The sequence below is a fragment of the Mirounga angustirostris genome, unplaced genomic scaffold, assembly GCF_029215605.1.
Source record: "Mirounga angustirostris isolate CCGP_5_RB_7025 unplaced genomic scaffold, mMirAng1.0.hap1 SCAF_11, whole genome shotgun sequence".
Lineage (NCBI taxonomy): Eukaryota > Metazoa > Chordata > Mammalia > Carnivora > Phocidae > Mirounga > Mirounga angustirostris.
The window spans coordinates 98,385,661-98,391,827 of NW_026991719.1; the positions used below are offsets into that span (position 1 = coordinate 98,385,661).

General features: G+C 42.6%; 1 pseudogene; it reads right to left on the minus strand.

The window, feature by feature from the left end:
* Nucleotides 1-1,014: 1,014 nt before the first annotated feature.
* On the minus strand, nucleotides 1,015-1,584 carry LOC123846259 (small ribosomal subunit protein uS7m-like; annotated as a pseudogene).
* Between the last annotated feature and the right edge of the window lie 4,583 nt (nucleotides 1,585-6,167).

Here is a 6,167-nt window from a genome sequence, read left to right on the forward strand (position 1 = left end):
TTTTTTTATTTAATTAAAACAATTTTTGGGGGGGGCGCCTGGGTGGCTCAGTCGTTAAGCGTCTGCCTTCGGCTCAGGTCATGATCCCAGAGTCCTGGGATCGAGTCCCACATCGGGCTCCTTGCTCAGCGGGGAGCCTGCTTCTCCCTCTGCCACTCCCTGCCACTCTGCCTACTTGTGATTCCTCTCTCACTCTCTCTGTGTCAAATAAATAAATAAAATCTTTAAAATATATATATATATATATAATTTATTTATTTATTTGACAGAGAGCACAAGAGGGGGAGCAGCAAGCAGAGGCAGAGGGAGAAACAGGCTCCCTGCTGAGCAGGGAACTAGATGCGGGGCTCGATCCCAGGACCCTGGGATTATGACCTGAGCCAAAGGCAGATGCTTAACTGACTGAGCCACCCAGGCACCCCCCAGGGTGAGAATTTTCTAATTCACCTTTTCTAATATTAAAACTGCTTCTTGAGGTGCCTGGGTGGCACAGTGAGTTGAGCGTCCAACTCTTGGTTTCAGCTCAGGTAGTGACCTCAGGGGTTGTGGGCTCAAGCCCCACATCGGGCTCACACTCAGCGTAGAGTCTGCTTGGGATTCTTTCTCCCCTCTTTCTCTTCCCTTCCCCCCACGTGCTCTCTACTTTCCTCTCTCTAAAATAAATAAATAAATCTTAAAAACAAAAAACAAAAAACCAATCCCGCTTCCTTTAGTATTGTCCTAAGTCCTACCCTGAATTGAGGGAAGAGTGGCTGGATGGGCCCTATGTTTCCTGGGGGAAATCCAAATTGATATGTTCCCTCTTTGTAAGGAAATGGGACAGGAAGAGCAAGTTTTAGCCCCCAAAGAAAGGACTTACAAGCAATACATATGTTGCTCCACCCTTATGAGACCTGCCGGCCTTTAAAAGGGAACTACATCCTTAACCAACAAGTGTTTTTCACCATGACAGTGGTTCCTGTTGTTTCTTGCAGCAGAAAGCCCTGGGCTCCTCCGTGAGCCTCTACCCTCCATCTACCACCAACAGGAGTGAGCCAGGGCATGGGTGGCCTCTGCCATCTTGTGCATGTCATGCTTCTTCTTGATCACAGGGCCCTGTTTGTGAAAAGCCTCCCACAGCTCCTGTGACAACTTCTCTGGCATCAGCATCCACCAGCGCTTCTTCTCCCTGCACTCAGTAATCATCCACTTCATGACCAGGAAGCGATGACGCCGCTCAGCTAGTGCACAGGGACTTGGTAGAAATGGCCACCTCTGAAATGGGTACCAGCCCAATCACAGGCTCATAGTTCTTCAGTGCTTGGTGGAAGATGGTGTAGGGGTTGCGTTGGATGGTTGTCTGTTCCTCTGCAGAAGCAGCATGGTACTTCTCAAACTCCTTCCTTCTCCCAGCTTCCAGAGTCTGCATCATGAGGGATCTGGCCAGTACTTTGTTTCCTCCTTTCATCATTATATTGGTGAATTTACTGACACAGAGCTTGTTTTTGTCACTGAGACAGCTTTAATAAGCTGAGTCTTCCTGAGTTCCTGCTCATACTTCTCAGAATGGGTAATTTCTACTATCCTATCTTTATGTCCACTCATTCTTTCCCCTATCAACTTTATTCTGCTTTGGGCTCCTTCTAGCAATTTTTCATTTTGGTTACTATATTTTCAGTTCTAAAATTTTATTTTTCTTTATGTCTTCTATTTCTTTGCTGGGACACTATATTTATTTGATGGGAACTTTGGGACTTTCTATCTTTTCATTTTCTTCAATCTTTTACATAATTTTTCATTGAAACATTATGATGACTAACATCCTTGTCACGTAATTCTATTATTTGTGTCTCTTGTTTTCATCTGATGATTTTCTTTTCCTCGTTCAGATTTTCCTGATTCTTAGTATGATGAATGATTATTTTTGTGTATCCTGGCAATTGGGGCTATTATGTTATGAGACTCTGGATCTTATTAAACTTTCATAGGACTCCTCAGTCACCACACAAGGGTGGGAAATGGTATGTTGCCTCATTACTGCCAATTAGGGATGGAAGTGTGTATTTCCTACTAGGCCACCTTTGACATTCCATGAATAAGAACCTCTTGTTATTTTTGGGCAGGGATAAAATTTCATGTCTTTACTAGGCCTCTGCTGACATCACCTTGGCTGGGAGGAGAAAGAGTGCCTCATTACTGTTCCTCACATGGCCTCCACTGTCACCATGGAAGCGGGGGTCGGGGGGCTCCTTATCACTGGGTCAGAATGAAAGTTCCAGATATCTACTCTGCCTTTTTTTTTTTTTTTGTCACCAACCTAGTATGGGGGAAGAGATGACTAGTTACAGCTTTGTAAAGATAGAAGTCTAGGTTTCCTACCTGGCTTATCCTGTCATGGGTTGTGTGCAACCACAATTTTTATCCCATGGTATTTGGCTGGAGTAAGGTGATTATTGTCTAAAAGTTTTCTGTCTTATCAAGCTGCCTTTATCCTGGTCCTTTGGCTAGAGAGAACAGGTTTTACTTGGAGCACCCTTATTTATTTATTTGTTTATTTAAAAGATTTTATTTTATTTATTCAACAGAGAGGGAGAACGCGAGAGAGGGAACACAAGCAGGGGGAGTGGGAGAGGAGCAGGGAGCCCGATGCGGAGCTCGATCCCAGGACCGTGGGATCATGACCTGGGCCGAAGGCAGATGCCCAACCGACTGAGCCACCCAGGCGCCCACTTGGAGCACTTTTAGTCTGTATTCATGGGTGTATCCTGGTTACAAGATTCTACTGCACCCAATTCAGCATATATTAGGCAAAAGGAAAACCCAGGGAATTTACCAGCATGCCATTCCTTGAGTCTCAAGGTTCCTACCTGGTCTTTCTTCTCTCCATCTTCCAGAGTCATCTTCTGTTTTTATATATAATGTTCAGGGTTGGTAATTATACTTAGTGAAAGAATATGGAGAAGTACATTTCCTCCTCCATCTTATCATAGAATCAGAAGTCCAGGGCAAAATTAGATATAGCCATTTTAGGTAGTGGAGGTATTTGGATGCAGCTCTTTTGATATAGCATCAGAACACAATTATGTTAAAACAGAGGAATACTTTTATTACTAGGTAATAAATATTCTTGTCACTATAAGAGTCATTCCTGCCTCTCACCTTCATCTGTCTCTGACCTCCTTGGAAGTGGGAGCTCCTTTATCTCTTTGAAGGAAAGCAGAACTACCTCGGATTAATGGGCTCTCTAATGCTGGTGGGAGATTGCTGAAGAGGCTTTGTGTTGGATCTCATCCTCTGACTCCTCCCGAGGTGGTACCCATTAATGGCTTATATGATTACCTCTGCTGAAAGATATGGCACTTGTACCAAGGTGGAAATAGAAACAGAAATTGGAAGCCTGTAGCATCTGTGTTATCCTTGCAACAAATGAAGACTTAGCTCTTGTACTTATCCTAAAGTGGTTTTTGTTAGAGTGGAGATAGATACAGTGATTAGCTTTGAGGTCAATAATAGTAAACTAGTCCAAGGCCACAGAAGTTACAGAAAGACTGTTTTAACTGGCAGACTTTATGACCACAGTAAGATAACGTAGGGTTATATGGTTTGCTACTTTCCTGGAAATGCAATCACCTCTTTATTGTTCATAGAGTTTTTTCCCCTTCTTTTTCAACATGAAATGATGGCTTTTGCCATAAGCATCTTAACTCCTGTTGCTCAGGATTCTCAGTTGGAAAGGGGACAGAAAAGTAGGGTGGACTACCTAGACTTGTACATATTAACTGAGCCTATTGAGTGAATGTTGATTTATTAAGATGTAGAATCCATATCCCTTTTATTTTAAAACAAAAATTTTTTAAAGTAAACTCTACACCCAACATGAGCTTGAACTCACAACCCCCAAATCAAGAATCACATGTTCTACCAACTGCGCCAGCCAGGCACCCCAATCTTTAACCTCTTTAGATAATACTGTCAAAGGAATCAGACTGCATGGCTTAGACCGCTAGCTTTGCTGTTAACTACCTGTGAGCCTTTGGCAAGTTATCTAACCTTTCAGAGCCTCGGTTTCTTTAGTAGTAAAGTGAGCATCATGGTAGCACCTGCCTTTTTGAGTTATTGTGACATTTCTATGCAATAAAGATTATAAGCACTTAGAAAAACCTGGTCCATTGTAAGCATTCAATACATGTTAAAGTGATAAATATTTTTAAGGAGAATATTTCTAGTTATATGGATGGTTCCTAACTGCTGACAATACTTAATTTCTTTTGTTTTTTCCCTTTCTGACCTCTAAGTAAAGTGTGGATTTGGGTAGTCCTTTAGCTTTTTTTTTTTTTTAAGATTTTATTTATTTATTCATGAGAGACAGAGAGAAACAGAGGGAGAAGCAGGCTCCCAAGGAGCGGGAAGCCCGATGCGGGACTCGATCCCAGGACCCTGGGATCATGACCTGAGCCGAAGGCAGACGCTTAATCATCTGAGCCACCCAGGCGCCCAGTCCTTTAGCTTTTAAGGACTCTCTAGTAGTACAAGTGCCTCAACTAAATTTTTGGGTCATTTTTATTGTGTGAGTTCATGGGATTATAAGATATTTGTCCAGAAGTTCTGGCCATTTGACAATTTTGGGTAATAATTTTAGAAATCTAAACCAGCATTAAAAAAAATTACACGAGGGGTGCCTGTGTGGCTTAGTTGGTTAAGTGGCCAGCTCTTGATTTAGGCCCGGGTCATGATCTCAGGATCCTGGGATCAAGCCCTGCAATGGAGCCTGCTTGGGATTCTCTCACTCCCTCTCCCTCTGCCCCTCCCCACCCCCTGCTTGCACGTTCTCTCTCTAAAAAAAAAGCAAAACAAAACAAAAAACAGGCAACTTAACTTTTGAAAATGTGACTGAAATGAAGCTGTCATTCTTCCCTTTCATTTCAGCGTGGTCTGGAACTCTTGTGAGAATGTACGCTGAGATTAAACTCTGTATCTTAGGCCGATATGCCTATACTTAACACTGAGGCAGTGTCTTAACTATTCAGGATCTCCCTTCAGGGAATACTGATATATGTTTACTGTTACTTATTAATAGTATCTACGATGACTTTTGTTTATCATTTTAAGTTTATGTCCAAATAAAGCATTAGTAGTTCGGCCTTTTTTAGCCTCCTTAAAGGGATTATGATATTTGCTTGTCTGAAGAGTAACGCCAAAGGATAATATTTAGCTACAGTTAGAAAAAATCATTCTTCACCTTAAATTTCTAGAATATTTAATAATTTATATGTTTAAAACGTTAGAGTAGAGAAAGATGGAATGCATCAGAGACAAATATGTTTTGGTTTGCTATATATTAACTTGAAACCTAGTTATTTCTTAAATTTTTTTTTTTTTTATTCATGAAAGTCAGAGAGAGAGAGAGAGGCAGAGGCAGAGGGAGAGAAGCAGGCTCCCCGCCTAGCAGGGAGCCCGATGTGGGACTCGATCCCAGGACCCTGGGATCATGACCTGAGCCGAAGGCAGACGCTTAACCATCTGAGCCACCCAGGCGCCCAAAACCTAGTTATTTCTTATGCCAATTTTTTAGTCACGGATTAATATCTAAGGGCTTTTTTTTTTTTTAAAGATTTTATTTATTTGACAGAGAGAAACACAGCGAAAGAGGGAACACAAGCAAGGGGAGTGGGAGAGGGAGAAGCAGGCTTCCCGCCCGAGCAGGGAGCCCGATGTGGGGCTTGATCCCAGGACGCTGGGATCGTGACCTGAGCTGAAGGCAGACGCCCAACGACTGAGCCACCCAGGCGCCCCTATCTAAGGGCTTTTTAAAAAAATTATTTATTTATGTAATCTCTACCTCCAATGTGGGGCTCGAACTCATGACCTCCCCCCCTCCCCCGAGATCAAGAGTCACATGCTCTTCCAACTGAGCCAGCCAGGCACACCTAATATCTAATGGTTGTATAAAGTGTTTCCTTTTAGTTATTCACTAAAATTTACTGAAACTCTACCATGTGTCAGGTATTTTACTAGGCTCTGGCTATACAACTGAAAATAAAGTGGACAAGGCTTCTGCCTTCATAGTACTTCAGTTTAGTGAGAAGACAAGATTAAAAGGCAAACAAATAGGGGCTCCTGGGTGGCTCAGTTGTTAAAGCATCTGCCTTTCGCTCAGGTCATGATCCCAGGGTCCTGGGATCGAGCCC